General features: G+C 44.1%; 1 protein-coding gene across 42 annotated transcripts in view; it reads right to left on the reverse strand.

Moving 5' to 3' along the window:
- Positions 1 to 19974, reverse strand: part of LOC145509795 (uncharacterized) — a 1222357-nt gene that overhangs the window by 1043588 nt on the left and 158795 nt on the right. For 8 of the 42 annotated variants that reach the window (XR_014056424.1, XR_014056423.1, XR_014056429.1 and 5 more), the window contains 3 exons: positions 16467 to 16594; positions 16100 to 16225; positions 15337 to 15444 (listed from right to left, as the gene is read on the reverse strand). The exons of 32 other annotated variants lie outside the window; for them this stretch is intronic. The gene's annotated coding sequence lies outside the window, so the exon portion shown is untranslated. The remainder of the gene's footprint in view (positions 1 to 15336; positions 15445 to 16099; positions 16226 to 16466; positions 16595 to 19974) is intronic. 2 more of the 42 variants (XR_014056460.1, XR_014056434.1) reach the window with 2 other exon arrangements.

A 19974-nucleotide genomic window follows, 5' to 3' on the forward strand; every position in this document is an offset into this window, starting at 1 on the left:
ACAGCCTTGACGTACTCCTTTTCCTATTTGGAACCATCTGTTGTTCCATGTCCAGTTCTAACTGTTGCTTCCTGACCTGCATACAGGTTTCTCAAGAGACAGGTCAGATGGTCTGGTATTCCCATCTCTTTCAGAATTTTCCACAGTTTATTGTGATCCACATAGTCAAAGGCTTTGGCATAGTCAATAAAGCAGAAATAGATGTTTTTCTGGAACTCTCTTGCTTTTTCGATGATCCAGTGGATATTGGCAATTTGATCTCTGGTTCCTCTGCCTTTTCTAAAACCAGCTTCAACATCTGGAAGTTCACAGTTCACGTCTTGCTGAAGCCTGGCTTGGAGAATTTTGAGCATGACTTTACTAGCATGTGAGATGAGTGCAATTGTGCGGTAGTTTGAGCAGTCTTTGGCATTGCCTTTCTTTGGGATTGGAACGAAAACTCACCTTTTCCAGTCCTGTGGCCACTGCTAAATCACATGCACCCTAATATTCATAGCATCACTATTTACAATGGAAGCAACCTAAATATCCACGGACAGATGAATGAATAAAGAAGTGTATATATATACATATATAGACACAGACACAAAGGAATATTACTCAGCCATAAGAATGAATGAAATAATGCCCTTTTACAGCAACATGAATGGATCCAGACATTATCATACCAAGTGAAGTAAGCCAAACACAGAAAAACAAATACATGATATGTGGAATCTTAAGGAAAAATAATACAAATGAACTTATATACGAAATGGAAATAAACCCACAGACAGAAAAAAAAAACCTATGGTCACCAAAGGGGAAAGGTGGGAGGAGAGATAAATTAGAAGTTTGGATTTAATATATACCCACTACTATATAATCAACAGGCACCCACTGTATAGCACAGAGAACTACATTCAATATTTTGTAACAACCTATAAGGGAAAAGAATCTGAAAAAACAGATATATATGTATATATAACTGAATCACTTTGTCAGATACCTGAAACTAACACAGCTTTGTAAATCAACTATACTTCAATTAAAAAAAATAAGGTATCTGGATTAATGTTCAAAGTGTTCTTGGATGAATGAGGCTAATCATGCAGAACTGAACTTCTGACATGTGAACTCACTGTTGTGTATGCAGGACTAACTGTTACTGCTTCTAATTTGTAACTTGAAAACAATGCAGAAAACTCAGTACAATCTCTCAGGGTAGAAGAGTGCAATAACTTGGATTAAAAACAACTTTCAGTTTATTTCAGAATGAATAAAAGGATAGATTCTTTTATGTAACATATTTATCTTCCTAATTACTTTATGCTTGGGCTAAAATTAAAAAACACACCCTTTGTTATGCACCTATCACCACATAAGAGGAGGCACCAGAAGGCAACATCAGAAAAGAGCAGGGAGCATGGCATTTTAAGGTTTCCTGGGGGGGAAAAATCCACAAAACTGGTGATTTGTACAGAACAAATAAAGAGCTAATAGTATAGAATTAAACCTATTTGTCCATCATATTTTTATATCACTCTTCTCTTGACCGTTTCATTACCTCCCCCACTATTCCAAATGCCACTTCTCCCCCAGCTGGCCTGACCTGCTCATTTTGCCTCCTTGTCATTTCCTCCCATTGAGCTGACCCAGCCTAGGTTCCCACACAGGCACCCAGTATGTCTTGGCATAGCTTTTCACTCTGAAAACGTGAATACATTGCTCCATCTTCTGCAGTGAGTCTGATCCCTGGCTGCCTCTCCTACTTCATTTCCTATCCTCTTTATCTTGACTCACAACTGGCCTTCTCAGCTCCCCTGAATGCACCAAACATATCGCCACCTACAGCACTAGCACTTAATGTCCCCTCTCTCTGAAATAATGGTCCTCCAAGTCTGTACATGTCTCACTTCATTAAGTATTTTTCTCAGATGACTCTTTCCTGACTGTTCTACCTGCTTTCTCTCTCTTTTACAAATATTTTAGCAGTTTCACAAGCTGAGATTATGCTATATATTTTCATAGACTATCTCTCCCTGCTGCTGCTGCTAAGTCGCTTCAGTAGTGTCCGACTCTGTGCGACCCCATAGGCGGCAGCCCACCAGTCTCCCCCGTCCCTGGGATTCTCCAGGCAAGAATACTGGAGTGGGTTGCCATTTCCTTCTCCAGTGCATAAAAGGGAAAAGTGAAAGTGAAGTCGCTCAGTCGTGTCCGACTCTTAGCGACCCCATGGACTGTAGCCTACCAGGCTGTTTTCCGTCCACAGGATTTTCCAGGCAAGAGTACTGGAGTGGGGTGCCATCGCCTTCTCCATATCTCTCCCTACTAGAATATAAATACTTGAGGGCAAAGACGCTATCAGCTGACTCTTGCTGAGTTAATAAACCACCCCAAAACTTAATGGCTAAGAACAGCAACCATGTATCTATCTCCTAATTATACAGTTTGGTAATTTGGGCTGGGCTTAGCAGAGTGGTTCTCCCGTCTGGAACAGTCATGGTTGATCTTGACTGAACCTCACTCAAACATGTACACTCATTAACCAAGTCAACAGAAGGCTGGCCAGATCTCAGTCGGCCCATTTTGTTTCTTTTCCAAGTGACCTCTTACCTTCTGGCTGCCTAGCTTGGGCTTGTTCATGTAAAGGTCAGGGTTCCAATGCACAAGCGCTTTTCATGCACTTGTGAATGAGTCACATCTGTGGCAGTGCCATTGGCCAATCCAGATTCAAAGAGTAGAAGAACAGATTCCATCTCTTAGTTAAAAGGGCCTGCAACATCAATCCTAAAGGAAATCAACCCTGAATAGTCATTGGAAGGACAGATGCTGCATCTGAAGTTAAAATACTTTGGCCACCTGATGGGAAGAGCTGACTCATTAGAAAAGATCCTGATGCTGGGAAAGATTGAAGGCAGGAGGAGAAGGGGACAACAGAGGATGAGATGGTTGGATGGCATCACCAACTCGATGGACACAAGTTTGAGCACGATCCAGGAGTTGGTGATGGACAGGGAAGCCTGGTGTGCTGCAGTCCATGGGGTCTCAAAGAGTTGGACATGACTGAGCTACTGAATAACAGCAACAGAAGAATAGATTCCATCTCTTAGTTGGAAGGACCTGCAACACCACCTTGTCCTAGATGCAGGGAGAGGAATTTGTGGTTATTTGTATAAACTATCCCAGGGACTATATCTGTTTTATTCACTTCGGTATCTCCACCATCTAAAAGAATAGCTGGCTCAGAGTAGGTTCTCAGTAAATACTCTTTAAAAGAATAAATAGAGGAAACTCCAGAAGGCCAAGAAACAGGAAACACAAAATCTGCCAGAACACTGTCCCAAGTGGATGTTGCTGCTATGACTGTCTCCACTAAATGCCACATCTCTCCTGGCTCCACCACTGCCAGGGAAGACATGCACCAAGGCTGTTTCCTGGCCTCACTGGCTCAAGGAATGAAATCATCTGGAGCTTCTGATTGGCCACCTAACTTATGTGACTGCCCTGCCTCCCACACGTGAGAGAAGACTGCTGCTGTTGTTGGTTAGTCGCTCAGTCATGTCGGACTCTTTTGTGACCCCATAAACTGTACCCCGTCAGGCTCCTCTGTCCATGAGATTTCCCAGGCAAGAATACTGGAATGGGTTGCCATTTCCTTTTCCAGGGGATCTCCCTGACCCGGGGATCAAATCCATGTCTCTTACAGGCAGATTCTCTACCACTGAGCCACCTTGGAAGCCACACACTGAGGAAATTCCCACAAAATAAGAAGGAGATGGCAGACTCACAGACAGAAAGAACAGAGGGTGGTTACCTGTGGGGAGATGGAAGGGGGAAGTGGCATTATAGGGGCGGGGGAGTAGGCGGCATCCCCAGGGGGTGGGAATAAGAAACAACAAGGATATGTTGTACAACAAAGGGAATATAACCAATGTTTTATAATGACTCTAAATGGAGAATAATCATTAAAAATTGTGAGTCACTATATTGAACATCTGTAACATACAATATTGTATAACAAGTATATTTCAATAATTTTTTTTAAGCTTTTTAAGAGGAGATAGATTCTGGAGAGACTAATCCTCCCTAAGTCCTCACAGACATCCAGTACAGATACACTCTCTTCTAGTGCATTTTTGTTCATTGATAACAATGGTTGGTATCTATCTGAATTACACACACACACACACACACACACACACACACACACAAATTAAGTAGCTGATGAGGGAAGCTTCAAATTCAGTCAAAGAACTATTCTTCCCAGAAACAGCTGTTAAATGAATGAATTACTTATTTTACTTCTAAAAGAAAAAAAAAGCATTTGGATTGCATATAGAAGCTGCAAACTTCTCTGTGCACAGAATGCTGGCTACCCATTTGTCTCACAATGGACTCATTCAAATGAGAGGATAAAAACGTGCTGTAACTACCATTTAAAGTAGTCACAGAGAATAACACACCACGACCCTGTACTCCCGTCACTTGGATAAATATATGTATTAAACAGCGCACTACCTAGCAGTGGTTACTGCCACACAGAGCAGCAGACAATTTCAGTTGTATTACTTAGAGATTTAGAAGCGATAATAGGATCTTGTGGCATTTAAATCAAAGCTTCTTTAAATCAAAGAAGAAAAGGGAAGCTACAGAAAATATCTAACCCACACAAACTGGGTATAATTTTTCATGATTTCCTCCAGCATTTAGAAGACCATTATACAACCGCCCCCCCACCGCCCGCCCCCCCCGCCCCCACATTGAACAATGCTCCAATTTGGATCTAATATCACTTTTGGTTCTTTCACCTATCTGAGCCTAGAAAGGAGAAACATGCTGGTGAAACTGAGGCTCAGTCAGATGCCCAGTCAGGATGAAACTCCCAACTCCACAGCCTCTGGTTTCAAAGACCAAGGAAGCTTGTAGAAGGTCAGGCCCTAGTGCCCTGCCCCATCTCCTTGTCCTTTCCTTGCTAGTAATTTCTGGCCTCATTTCCACATGCCAGCACCTGCCCTTCTCTTTCTGAGGGCCTTCTCTAACCACAGAAAACATCCTGCCTGTTCAGCAGCCCAGAAACAGCAGAGAACACTCTCCAACCAGGCTGCCCTCGACCAACTAACAAGCAAGGGAGTAGAATATAAATGCCCAAGCTTCCCTGTCCCTTTACCAGGATAACTCTGGGGCTTGTGTTCTTCTATAAGTTTCCCCAGTGGGGATGAAGTTCCAGAAGCTCTCAGAGGTCACCGCTCAATAAAGCAAGGTTACTGGCTGCCTACCCTTTCCTATGTGTGTCCCCCAGTCCACAGCCAGAGACCCCTTCACTCCAACTTACTGCTCACTCAGAGCTGGCTTTCAGAAGAACCCAAACTAACACAAAGCTCCAGCCTTCCAACCTCTTTCCCCCTCGACACACAGGTTTTCCTAATACCTTGGCTTGGTCTCTGAAGCTCCTTGGTCTTAGATGATGTCACGTAAAGATGCAGAGCCCCTGAGGGAAGCCTCCCAACCAGCATTGTGGGTATTTATATCTTAAGGAGCAGAAACGATGAGGCTACAAGCTGGGTGGATGGGAGTAGATGAGATGAGAGATGGGCATGGAAGGAGGCACACCCAGAAAGGAGGAGGAGGGGACTCGCCCCTCCACTCTCTCCCTTAGTTGTGCAAAGTGGACCTAGAGTGGACATGGTTCTTATACCAGTCAGGGCTCTGCAGGTGAGATAGGGCTGATTTCACTATCAATTCCTGGTGGTGCTGTCACTTCACTTGTATCTGACTCTTTGCGACCCTGTGGATTGTAGCCCCTCAGGCTTCTGTGTCCATGGGATTCTCCAGGCAAGAATACTGGAGTGGGTTGCCAATTCCTCCTCCAGAAAACACATTGGTGGTTGCCAAAGGGAATCAACTCCTGTACTTTCTCTAAAACTCAATTTCCTCATCTTTAAAATGGCAATAATAAAAAATAACTACATAAAACCACCCACCTCTGGAGGTTGTTAGCATTACACAAAATATTCCACATAAGCATGGTGCCTGACACATAATAAACTTAATCCTTATTTTATAATGAATTAATACTTCCTCATGATTACCTTTTCTAAATCCAGCTTGAATATCTGGAAGTTCACAGTTCAACCTAGACAGCATATTAAAAAGCAGAGACATTACTTTGCCAACAAAGATCCATCTAGTCAAAGCTATGGTTTTTCCAGTGGTCATGTATGGATGTGAGAGTTGGACTATAAAGAAAGCTGAGCACCGAAGAATTGATGCTTTTGAACTGTGGTGTTGGAGAAGACTCTTGAGAGTCCCTTGGTCTGTGAGGAGATCCAACCAGTCCATCCTAAAGGAAATCAGTCCTGAATATTCATTGGAAGGACTGATGCTGAAGCTGAAACTTCAATACTTTGGCCACCTTTTGCGAACAAATGACTCACTTGAAATGTGAGTGCTGCGAAAGATTGAAGGCAGGAGGAGTAGCAAATGTCAGAGGATGAGATTGTTGGATGGCATCACTGACTTGATGGACATGAGTTTGAGCAAGCTTCAGGAGCTGGTGATGGACAGGGAAGCCTGGTGTGCTGGAGTCCATGGGGTCACAAAGAGTAGGACATGACTGAGTGACTGAACTGAACATGATTACCTTTATCATTTTAAATAATGTAGGTAAACCCTGAATTTCTGATTTGTTCTCCTGACCTGCCAAAGAGCCAAGATCCAAAGCCAAGGGTAACAGGAGGTTAGAGGAGCAGCTCTGTTTCCCTGACTTCTCCTTGCCCCCACTCAGGGTCGCATACACACAAGCCCTGCTGACTGTTCTCATCCATTTCCTTCCTGAGCTGTGACACAGGAACCCCAGAGCAAGGGTGTGGAGGGATGGGAATCTCACGTGCTTTGAAAGATGCAGAGCAACTGCAACAAAAAGCAGAACAAAGGAGAAAAGATCAGGGACATTCATGGTCGCAAGGTTAAACTCTCGTGTAAATAGCCCATTACCCTGCATCATCTCTGGCCCGGCTCCACTTCAAGGGGTGAGCCGTTCTGAAGTGCCGGCAGCCTTCCAGAACCATTTTTTGGGCGCTTTTGCAGCAGATGTGATCATTATAAAATGCACCATCAGAGGAGGACTAGAGTATTTATTTGTTTTCCTTAATTTCAATTTTTACTACCTTTCCTTTAAAGACAGCACGATACAGATTGAGCCATAAATTGTCAGATTTTGTATTTCATGAGGCTACCAATTTCCTGAAATGTGAGATGATTTAAATTTCCAATCAAAGAGACAGATAGGAAAATGCCCTGCAACTCCAGCAGGAGTTGTAAAGCTCTCAAGCCCTGTTCTTCCCCCTTTTCATCGTTATCAGAGCAGACCACTGATGAGAATATGGAGAAAATAACTACCCATCCAAAATGAGAGGCGGTTCATCAGAACCAAATCCTGGGTGGCCGGAAATAAGTCTGACGCCTCACCCACGACTCCCTCTTTTTCTCCAGTCCCAGTGGGTTTAGACCAACAATGTGCTGGGTGTGATGTCAAGAATCAAGAAGATTGCGTAAACAGCAAGTTAAGAATCAGGAGGCAGAATGGCTGGAATTCTGCCTGGAAAGTAGTTCTGGAAGCCAGCCATGTAAAAACTAATACATGTGCAAAGACCCATTCAGACAATTAGGATGAGCCCTCTGTGGGCAACATAACAGGTGGTCACTAGTTTTTTGTCGCTGTTGTTCTCGTTTGCTTGTTTTTGTCTGGTGGTTTGTTTTTCCTTTGGATGGACAAGATGAGGGAGAAGGCAGGACATAAACTCTGGAGCCTGATTTCCCAGATGGAACCCTTCGCCTGGCAACTTTAACACCTTGAAGCTCTCCTGGCTCTGGCAGATAAGGATTTGAACGCTAGTAGCTGAGCTGAGAAGCGATCCCAGCAGTAAGGGAGTAGGAGAGTGAAGCAAGGAAAGAGAGGCTGAGAGCCAGGATAGAGTGAGTTAATACACAGGGTTTCATGGGTGCCACAAGGACTCAGTCCTTCTGGAGCCTGTCAGACTCCAACAAGCTTCACAGTCTCCCCACTACAGAGGCATCAAGGCTGGGGTATTCAGCCACAGTTTCTGAGTGAGAGCTGCTTCCAGGGGCCTTAACTCTGAGGATGGAGCCAGGCCACGGGAGTCTGCAGGGCAGTGCCTGCTGAGGTGATGCGGGCAGGGCCCCGGCAGCAACTGCTCCAAACTCCTCTCTTCAGCTGTCTTCCCTGTTTCAGGCACAGGAGCAGCTGGTGGCCAGGAGCCAAAGCAAGCACCAGGAAAACCCGATTCCAGTAAGAGCCAGCAGCCCCAAGAAAGGAAATGGTACTAGGAACATGTGGTGATGTTTTGCTAGGAGCACTATTGTAGGCTCTGAAAAGGGTCCTGTGAGAGGATTTGCAATGCCTCTCAAACCATCCAGCAAGGAGCTTCCAGCTCAGCCCTGCGATGGTATTCAGTGGGTAACAGGCATGACAGGGCCAAGGCCTCCTGGGACCTCGAGCTAATTAAATGCAATCCCATCTCTCCTTCCTCCACTGCTGCAACACATCAGCCAGAATCTTCTAAAAAGCCCTAACTGCAGCCATATTCATTTCTTTAATTACTGTGTCTGGTTTACTTTATTTGTAATCACGGGAGCTTTTTACAGTATTTTCACATCTTGGTGCAAAGTGCGAAAGAATCATCAAGGCTTTAGGGAAGGGGGAGGGGAAATGCTCACTCCAGCCAATGACTGTGCTGCTGCTGGCCCTTTCTCTTGGTCACTGAAAAGGTATTTAAACCACTCAAAAATGGAAGGGAATGTAAGCTGGCAGAGCACTAAAGCTGGAGGGACCCTAGGACTGGATTTGAATGGAAAGAGGGGCAGCCAGAGTAGAATGTGGAGTGAGGACTGAGGTGTGTCATCACTTCCCCCTCCTTAGGGCTTCCTTTCCAAAGAGGGTTATGGGCTGATAGCTCATAGCCTGGCTCCTCTCTCAGGATTGTCTTAGCCAAAGTGAGCATCTGTACCCAAGGGTACCTCCCCTCCCTATTGTAACTGAGTAAGACCTTATAGAGCTTTCCCAGAACAGACCCCCTCACCACTTGTCTCTTGTCTGTAGAAAAACTTTAGTCTCCTAGGCTTTCCCTGAGTTCTAAAGAGTACATTTAAACAGAAAAGTGAGAAAATGCACACAGGAAAACAGTCAAGCAAGACAAAATAATAACAGTACAGCTATTAAATAAAGTCAAGGACCTTGAATTTCTCCTCCAGGGCCATAGATAATCTTCTGAGCCAAGTCTTTTGAGCTGTTTTGCCGACACTGAAACTCCCACCAAGTAGAAGTTAACTGTATGCTGACCACCAGCATGGAGACACCAGACTGGCTGGAACCGGAGGTTGACAATGCTGACTCCAGATTACCTCACCACCAACAAATCAGAAGAATGTCCATGAGCTGATCATGCACCCCACAACCATACTCCCTTATCTTGTGCTTTTTATTTATTTTATATTTTCTTGGCCATACCACACGACATGTGAGATCTTAGTTTCCCAACCAGGGTTCAACCCACATGCCTTGCATTGGAAGCACAGAGTCTTAACCACTGGACCGCCAGGGAAGTCCCTCATCCTATATATGAAAACCTTTCCCTGAAAGCCTTCAGGGAGTTTGGGTCTTTTAACCACTAGCTACCTGGACTTCTTGCTTGACACCCTGCAATAAAAATGGCATTTTTCCTTCACCACAACCCAGGGTCAGTAGATTGGCTTTACTGCATGTATGTAAGCAGACCCAAGTGACCCCCTTTCAATAACAGGTCTATGTGGAGTACAACCCCCTCCCACCGTACATCTCTGAAGGACAGTCCCAACTCCAAAGCCCTCACCCTCTCACATACACTGAGAGAACTCTCTAGATCTCCTGTATGTAAAGTGCAGCCAAAGAGTCTGTGTCTTGAGGTACCCAACCTAAGGCAGCTGAACACGAGGCACATTGTCTGAAGTGGCAGAGGTGCTGAAGTCCTCTTCAGGTGTTTCTGGAAAGCACTGTACTGAGGAAAATATGCTAAGGGCAGAAAAGACACACCAAAGGTGGCTGACAGGCCCTGGATCCCTGGCATCTCCCTATAAATTATCCCATAGTGATCACACAGCATTCTGAAAAATTAGCACATTCAGTATCATTGAAAATGTTCATACATAAAAATGTTCAATTTATGCATTGTAAAATAAAGGACTAGTACCATAAAGAGGGTAACAGGACAAGTGAGCAACTGGGAAAGCATTTGCAATATAGATGACAGCCAAAAGGATAATTTTCTTAACATATAAAGAACTTTCAAAAATTAATAAGAAAAAGACCAGCAATGAAAAACTTAGACAAAGAGAGTAAACTGAGTTTTCAGAAAAACTAATAACAGAATAGCCTTTTCATCCATAGAAAAGACATCCAACCTTACTCCTAAGAAAACGAATGCAAATTAATACTAACCCAAGATGTCATTTTCACCCAACAGATGAATCAAGATCAAAAAGTTGAATAGCGTGCTACATTGGCAAGTGTGTGTAGTAATAGGTATTCTCATAAAATTCTGGCAGGTATATAAATTGGTACAATCTCTTTGGAAGGCAAACTGGCAGTATGAAATACACCTACCCAATGACTCAACGAGAATTTGGCTCATCTAAGGATTTATAAATCTAAAAATTCTGCAAAGACATACATACAGGGTTATTCATTTTAACACTATTTATAGTCACAAAAGACCAGAAATTACCAAATGCTCATCATTACATGCTAAAATAATACATTTATAGTAAACTTATCATAAAATACTCTTCAGTCCATCTCTGTCCTTCTCACCCTGCAAAAGACCAGCTCTAGGGGCCAACCAACACTGAGGTCAGAGAGCTGACTGCCTAGGGGACAAATCAGGCCTGGCCCACCACCCTAGGGCCTCCCCGGGCCCCCAACTTCTTTCCTGTTCAGTTCAATACAATCGCTCAGTCGTGTCCGACTCTGCAACCCCATGAACCGCAGCACAACAGGCCTCCCTGTCCATCACCAACTCCCGGAGTCTACCCAAACCCATGTCCATCAAGTCAGTAATGCCATCCAACCATCTCATCCTCTGTCATCCCCTTCGGCCCCTGCCCTCAATCCTTCCCAGAATCAGGGTCTTTTCAAATGAGTCAGCTCTTTGCATCAGGTGGCCAAAATATTGGAGTTTCAGCTTCAATATCAGTCCTTCCAATGAACACCCAGGACTGATCTCCTTTAGGATGGACTGGTTGGATCTCCTTGCAGTCCAAGGGACTCTCAAGAGTCTTCTCCAACACCACAGTTCAAAAGCATCAATTCTTCAGCACTCAGCTTTCTTTATAGTCCAACTCTCACATCCATACATGACCACTGGAAAAACTATAGCCTTGACTAGACGGACCTTTGTTGACAAAGTAATGTCTCTGCTTTTTAATATGCTGTCTAGGTTGGCCATAATGAGTTTGATCACCTTTACCATCCTTCTGGGCAGCAGAGCTGAATTAAAAGCTCTTCTCAATTCACTTAGCTCCTTATGATAAACAATGGATCTGAAAACACATCATATCACCATTTGTATTTTAACAGATATAACAGGCTGTTCTGACTTAGTCTCTCACTTTAAAAAATTATTCATAATGTAAGTATAAGTTATATTTAATTTTTGTATGTTCAAACCAACCCAAAGGATTTTTCTCAGTAATCTTTCATTGGGGAGTTTATTAAATAGCTTTCAGTCATAGCATGATTTAAAAGCAAATCTTCCCTAGGTTCATCCTATTTGTTATGGTCTTGAGCATCTTTATTCAGAAAAGTTCTAAGGGTTTTATATAATCTATATCTGCCATAAATTTCTGTGTTACGAGAGCAAGAATCTTTGAATCAAAACTCTCTTAAACTATTCTGCAAGAGACTAATTCCTTAAAAAATGAACAGAAAAACAAACCAGAACTTGCAAAGTCAAAAGCCTCAGAAATGTTCACCTGCCTCTTCTTGGCAGGAGTGACAATTCTTTAAAAGCCCCTGGATGTTCTTTAGAGACAAAATTACAATGGTGGAAAAGAGATAAGCACATCCATCCACTGCCCGTCCACTAAAGCCTGCTGTCCTTCCCACACAGAGGCCAAGCTGTCTATTTCATGGCAGGTGTCATTTACACAGACATGTTTTTCCAATTCTGTGCTACATAGACTGCATAGTACTTGGTAGAAAAATTTCCAAGGCACATAAACTCAGACTCACACACCCGGATTTCAAATCCCCGTAAACCTGGATTAGCACACACCACTCACAGACTCAGCTGCCCAGATAAATCCTTTGGATGTTGCCACAAAGGATTGAAGAAGAGATGACTTGTACCGGGTCTTGTCAATTCATTTCAGATATCAAAGTGACATAAGGAGGCATGGGGTTATTTCTTTATTGGTGCAGCTCTTGAGATAAGATGGGGGAAGGAAAACCCCACATTTTGGAGCAAGGAACACCCACCTCTCATGTTACACAAATAAACTAGGGACCATCAAGCACTAGTATTTGAAAGGATTTCGGACCACGCAATGCACTCTGCTCTCTGGACTGTAACCTGTACATTGTTGTTAATTGCTATAGCTAACTGCAGGAGAGAAGACTTGCTTCGAGTTCAGATGGCAACTCCTCCACAGGCTCTTTTGGCAGCTTAGCAGTGAGTGAGTGTTCTTGGCAAGGGGACTTTCTTAGCTGCGCTTTGATTAATAACTTGCTCTGCCCATCCTCCTTCTCTTCCCTCGGCCCCTCCCTGCTTCTCCCAGCCCGTTTTCCCACAAAGCCCTTGCTCCCTTCAATCCCAGGCCAGGAATCTGCTGCAAGGCCTGGAAGCTCGAGCGGGAGGCAGGGCTGGTACTTAAGCCACAGCAAATAAAGTGAGTGCTTGGGCAGCTGGCGGGGCGCCTGCTTCTGCCTTCTTGGGCTGATGGATCGTGGGAAGCTGTGCCAGGAACTGGTGGGGACAGCCCGTTTTATTAGGAGTCAAGGCTGTGACGAGGAGCCCTTCCAAGGCATCTTTCACACGTCCTTGCCTCTCCTCTAATATACTGGGATTAACCCTAAGCAAAGCACACTGTGCTGGAAACAGCCTGAAAATGGTATCTTGCACATGTGGCCCTGAAATGTTGGTCCTACTTTTGGCAACCACAGAGCTAAGCGAATGTGCAGCCACTAGCTTGCTCCTCCCCTTCTCGGAATGGGGGGTACACCTTCTATGAAGCAGCTTTATAGAATGGTGTCCTGGCCTGGGATGCCAGAGTACTGACTTGGCTCCTGTTCTCTAAAACCAACACCTTTCTCTAGGGCAGAGCCCCCTCCTCAGCATACCCCCTTACTTCCTGCCAGGGCCGCTATAGGGCCTGTGACCTGAACAGCTGCCCAGGGTCCTGGGCTCGGCAGGACTCCACACGTGGTTTCCTGCCTTGTGGCTGCCATCTTAAAATTCCCACTACTTCTTGAACAGGAAGCTCCGAATTTTCTTTTTGCACCATGCCCTTCAAATGAGGTAGCCAATTCTGCTCCTGACTTTTTGGATTCTGACAACCTCTGCTGAAACACCTCCTGGGTTTGTTTTTCAGAGATGAGGGCTCTGGAGCCAGCAGGGTTCTTACAACCTCACCGTGATGGGTTTCTTTATCGCAAAGCCCCCTTTGGCAATATTTGGAAACACTGAAGAAATTAATACTTTCTGTATGATGAGTACATTCCAGGTCTTGTTCTGAGCACTTTATGTGCATTTTACCATATAATCCTCAGGAAAGCATCATTACCCCAGGCACCATCATTACCCCCATTTTAAAGATGAGGAAATGGACTCTCAGAGAGTTCAAGTAATTTTCCTCAAATCAAACTCAGATGCTGTTAACTCTAAAGCATGCAGTTTTAGCCACTAGACCATATAGTGTAACTATAAAAGGAAAATATGTTCTTCATTTCATTGGCAGTAAGATTCATGATTGATATGTTGACTGAGATGAGGACTGATTGGAAAGCAAAAGTAATAGAAAAAAAAAGTTTTTCTTTCCCCACTGAGGACACAGGAGAATATAAATTGATATTCTTTTATGACTTTTTCCTGTTCACAGGTCAAGGCATTACTGTCAAAGCTCTTAGCTTGGATAACTGAGTACTTTGGTTCTAGAACTGTGGGATTCATTACCCCAAAATGGCTCCAAGACCCCACAATTCTATGTCTTCTCAAGTGCATTTAGCAGACCAAGGATACACCCAGAATACGGCATCAGGCAATTTTCTATGACAATAAACATCATCTAATAAAAATCAAAGTCAATATTTATTAACTGATATGAGCCAGTCAGTCTCCATATACAAGCTCATTTAATCCTCACAACAACCATATAAAGTAAGCATGATTCCTATACATTTAAACATGAGGAAACTTAGGCCCAGAGAGACAAAGTAATTTGGTAAGGTCACTATAAATAAGGGGCTTCTAGGTGGTAAAGAATTTGCTTGCAATGCAAGAGACCCAGATTCAATCCCTGGGTTGGGAAGATCTGGAAAAGGAAATGACAACTCACTCCAGTATTCTTGCCTGGAAAATCCCATGGACAGAAGAGCCTGGTAGGCTACAGTCCATAGGATTGCAAAGACTCGGACACAACTAAATGACAAACACCGGTGGCTCAGTGGTGAAGAATCTACTTGACAATACAGGAGACCCAGGTTCACTCCCTGGGTTAGGGAGATCCCTGGAGAAGGGAATGGCAACCCACTTCAGTATTCTTGCCTGGGAAATCCCATGGACAGAGGAGCCTGGTGGGCTATAGCCCATGGGGTTGTGCAAGAGTCACACACGACTTAGTGACTAACAGCAACAACACTATAAATAAGCTGGAAACTCTTACAGCCAAGATTTAAACCAAGGCAGTCTAGAGCAAAGAGTACACTTGTAACCCGTACTCTCTAGGAAAGCTGTCCTCTGTCAAAGGCACTATTCTGAGGACAGAAATCTGGAGAGATTAATAATCAAGAGCAGAATAATCAGCAGTGTGATCTCCTGACCCTGGAACCACAGTCCCTTTCTCTCCTGACCCCCCTTACTTAACTACAGTTGAATGAATGGGGTTCACCAGGAACAGAACTTCTCAAAACACAGCACAGCCAGCATCAGGGCCGAAGTGGCTCTTCATTGATCTTGATTAGATTACAGACATTCATAACTCAAAAATCTAATCGTCGTCAATTTCCTAACTGGACCTATGAGGGAGTGATAACTAGTTGATCTAAGGGAACCTAGTTATTAACACTAATTTCTTGTAACCACTCACCTCGGGATAGAATTCCTAAGTGAACAGAGAAGACATCTCATGAAGCCTGATGTTTCTCATTTGATTTCTGGGCAGTCCCACTGAGAGAATGGTACCATTATCTCCACTCTAGAGATGAAGAAGTTGAGGTTCAGGAAAGTTAGTAACTTGTCCCAAGTCCCACTGCAAGTAAAAGGTGGAGCTAGGGGTTCCAATCCCAAACCCCTGAAGTAAAACCCAGACTCTAAGCCCTGAGTTGTGCAATCTCCCCCAACCCTGTGTTGTAGCCTAGCACCAGCCACCCTCTCATGAAGAATTGTTCATCATCTCTCTCAGCATGAACTGTGCTCGCATGGCCGTGTACAACCCCCAACCCTCCAGGCCACCATTCGCTAATCAATACCAGCTACTCATAGAGCATCTCTCACCCCTGAAAAGATTCTTCATGAACCTTTTTCCTTAAGACTGTATAATGTGCATGTTGTGTGTGTGTGTGTGCGCGCGCTAAGTCACTCAGTCATGTCTGACTCTTTGCATCCCCATGGACTGTAGCCCACCAGGCTTCTCTGTCCACAGAATTCTCCAGGCAAGAATACTAGAATGGGTTGCCATGCCCTTCTCCAAAGGATCTTCCTGAGCCAGGGATCAAACCCTCATCTCTTATGGCTCCTGCATTGACAGACAGGTTCTTTACCACTAGTGCCACCTGGGAAGCCCACAACTAATTCAGAATCGTTTTAATGGGAAAGTTTCACGTTTACAGAATATAGTCATAACAACTTACCTTCTACCAAACCTGTTAATCTTTTTTCTTCCTTGTCATCCCTCTAATTCTGTGAATGTGGGAACTGAGTTAAACTTTAGAATAAGCATCACACCAGATGTTAACTTTGCAGCCATAGAAGTGACTCTGAATAGAAGACAAGCGGAAAAAGAGAGCTTTTCTCCCTGCTTCTGTTCACACAGCACCATGACACAGATGCAAACACCGATGCATGCACACACTTATACACATATTCACACAGGCAAATCCTCAAAGTACACATACCTGCACACACGTGCACACTCACACATGCATGCACACCAAGGTCCGCATATACAAACATACATGTTCATACACACACACAAGCTGGTCACTCCCTGGGACGCACCAGCTGGATAGAGGGGTTCCTAGAAAGCAGGTCGTTCAAGTAAACAGCATTCAGTTCTGGGAAACCACTTCTGTCCTCTCCTCTCAGACACTCCCTCTCCTGGCTGGAAGCCCACCTCAAGGACCTACCTGGTGCATTTAATGAAAACAAAGGCTACAGTCACTTTCCAACAGTCACAGCAATGTGATTCCACATTGTAAACAGAACTTTTATTTGTTGAGCAATACTTTTCTATTGGTTAACAACTTCTTTCAGATATGTTTCCAGCTTTAATCTAGACATGCAATTATAAAAATCAAGAAGAATTGTTGCTTGGAAGTGGTGGGTGAGTCTTATAAAGGATTCACCATGCTTTGAAAGGGTCGCAGAGCATTACATGACTACAGGGATAAAAATGTAACTCTATTCTTGGTTTTTTGGGATTACCCTTATCTAAGCATTACGTTCTGGGGGACAATCGCTACTGGACCCACAGGTTGTTAAAACTTAAAATTCTTCTGAATAAACAATTATGAATAGAGAAATATTTAATTTGAAATCAAAGTGAAAATGTGTTGAGTGGAATTAACTGCTTTAAAAAAAAAAGAAAGAGAAAAGTTAAAGTTACTTCAGAAGACACTCAGAAATTCTAAAGACAAACTCAAGAAAGAAAAAACAGATGCAGTCTATAGACCTCCAAAAGCAGGGCAGCCCCTAGGGTCCTTTCCTAAGAGTTGCAGTCTTGAAGCTACCTCCATTCTCAACATCCAAATCTTTTTCTTTCTATGCTGCCAGCTGGCCCCGGGGTCATCAAGCAGTGCTAAATATAGGCCAGCCTTTTTTTGTTTGTTTTTCTCTTTGCTGGGGAAAGAGACTGTATTCAAGTCCAGATGAAAGCAAGGCAAATGACTACTTTCCCTGGAAAGCATATGTTTATATAATTCCTAATTTTGCAAGAACTAGGCAGGGTAAAATTCAGTTTATTAAAACATCAATTTAGCACATTTGCAAGTGCAGTGATATTTATTCCTATTGAACTTGAAATTATCTTGGATGGTAAAAGAGATTTTTTTTTTTATATTTTTAATTATGTATAGACACTGGACAACAGAACACAATGCATCTGTTGTTTTTTTTTTCTTCCTTTTTAATATTTCCCTAGCTCAGGAAAATGACAGGTTAAGTGTTCAATGTTTGAAGTCTTCATTTTCTTTCCATCAAGTTCTGGAGTAAGTAAACTTTTTATTCTAGCCTTTAAAAAATTCCACTATATGAGGTATATAGATTTACAGTTGGCCTGATGTTTTTCCATTGGATTCACAAGGATACTAGGAACTCACAAGTAAAGACTTCTCCAATTTTCCACGGCATCCAACTTTACATCTGGAATCAGCCAGAAAGGAATCACTGTACATGTGGGAAGTGCAGGTGAGCTTGCCCAAGACAGTTACACAGAGCTTCTCATAACTCTGTGATCCAAGCTTAATTACTCTCTTTCTGGACCCAACCACAATGATGGAGTTAGCAAAGTCATATAACAGCAAGAAAATCAAGGGTTTGAGAGGTGAGGCAATTTGATCAAAGTTTCATGACTCATAAATGGAGAAACTGGGACTAGAATTCACACTTTCCAGCTCAGTCCTTTTTGAACATGCTCACCATCTGATTCCAATTTTCCAGTGGCGTCTGGTGGCCATCGGTCTGTGTGAATGAGAGATTTCTTAACAAAGAACTTCCATGGTGCTGCTGGAGCATTATTCTTTCTAAGGAGCTCCTTCTGAGAGGCTGAGCGCAGCCCCGAGCCCCTTCCTCACCCAGCCTCAAACAGCATGTGCTCCGGTCATACAGGAAGTGCCTCTCATTTTCCTCTCCCCTGCCAACCCCAGGGGAGCAGTGTGACCACCCTGAGTGCCACACGGAAAAGGTGTCTTTGGCCGATTATTTAAGATCAATGAGCAGAAGTGCCAGGTGCACCGACCAGCACACAAGTGCAGGAGACTGGAGTATGACCTGAGAATTAATTTGTGGCTTTGCTTTTCATGGGGTGTTTGTGACCTGAACGGACACATTTTCTGACCAGCCTGGCCCCCAGTCCCGAATACTTATGCTGCATGTTATTCTAACTTCAGCTGATTGCACCTCCCTTCAGAATACGAATCCTTTTTATTTTTCTTTTGAAGGCAGGTGGCTGGGGGAGAGAGGGAGCCCACTGTGTAAATCATATTCAAACCTAGAACTCCACTACCTGTAACAGACTCTTTATCAGGCCTGGCAGAGGATTCAAACTGGAAGCTGTCACAGCTGATGGACGCCTCCCCACAGAAGTGTTTTCTTGGGCAAGCTCTGAAGTCAGTAGCACCTTCTACTAGGCAGCTCCACACAGAGTACTTGGTCCCCTGTACACGACGGGCACCTCTGCCAGAGGACACCCACCGCTTACCTGCCTGTCTGAGCAGTTGCCTGAGCCTGTTCCCCTGACCTCTTGTCTCACATGCCTAGGACAAGGCTTGAATATATTTTCTGATGAGGGATGCAACACAGAGTGGCAAGTTTCAGATTCAGAGAAGATGGGCCATCTTCTCTTTGGGGTAACCCAGCAGTAGAGCAAGATTGCAAAGGGGCATCTGCTAAGCAAGGCGGGTTACTGAAACACAATAAAAATATACAGACATGACAGTTTTGCTGATAAGAGAACCACCACAGTGAGTCTTTAGTCTTCCCAGCACCGCTCGTTTGCAAACAAGCTGACCCTTTAGTATCCAACAGCATTAGAAAGGGGGGTGCTTCTCCCTCTCTCCTCCCCGACCCCCCACGCCCAGCACAAAGGTAAACAGGACTGACAGTGCCCTTGGCCAGATAGGTAGGTTTCGCTCCTAATCCCCAAAGCAGGGAGTGCATGACCTGGAGGCTAGTTTTCTCCTTTATGGAAATGCTCTCTCCTTTACTTGCTTCCTGAAAAATGGTTTCTTTAGAGCATCCCTGTTCTTCTGCCCCATGCTCCCCGCTACACCGCCCCCCATCCCCACACGGAGTCTCTACTGCTTCTGATCTCTTTTTGATTCAGTTCAGTTCACTTCAGTCGCTCAGTCGTGTCTGACTCTTTGCGACCCCATGAATCACAGCACGCCAGGCCTCCCTGTCCATCACCAACTCCCGGAGTTTACCCAAACCCATGTCCATCGAGTCAGTGATGCCATCCAGCCATCTCATCCTCTGTCATCCCCTTCTCCTCCTGCCCCCAATCCTTCCCAGCATTAGGGTCTTTTCTAATGAGTCAACTCTTCGCATCAGGTGGCCAAAGTATTGGAGTTTCGGCTTCAACATCAGTCCTTCCAATGAACACCCAGGACTGATCTCCTTTAGGATGGACTGGTTGGATCTCCTTGCAGTCCAAGGGACTCTCACGAGTCTTCTCCAACATCACAGTTCAAAAGCATCAGTTCTTCAGTGCTCAGCTTTCTTCACCGTCCAACTCTCACATCCATACATGACCACTGGAAGAACCATAGCCTTGACTAGACGGACCTTT

This window comes from Giraffa tippelskirchi, chromosome 6, assembly GCF_054371585.1.
Source record: "Giraffa tippelskirchi isolate mGirTip1 chromosome 6, T2T-mGirTip1v1.2.pri, whole genome shotgun sequence".
In the NCBI taxonomy this organism is placed as follows: domain Eukaryota; kingdom Metazoa; phylum Chordata; class Mammalia; order Artiodactyla; family Giraffidae; genus Giraffa; species Giraffa tippelskirchi.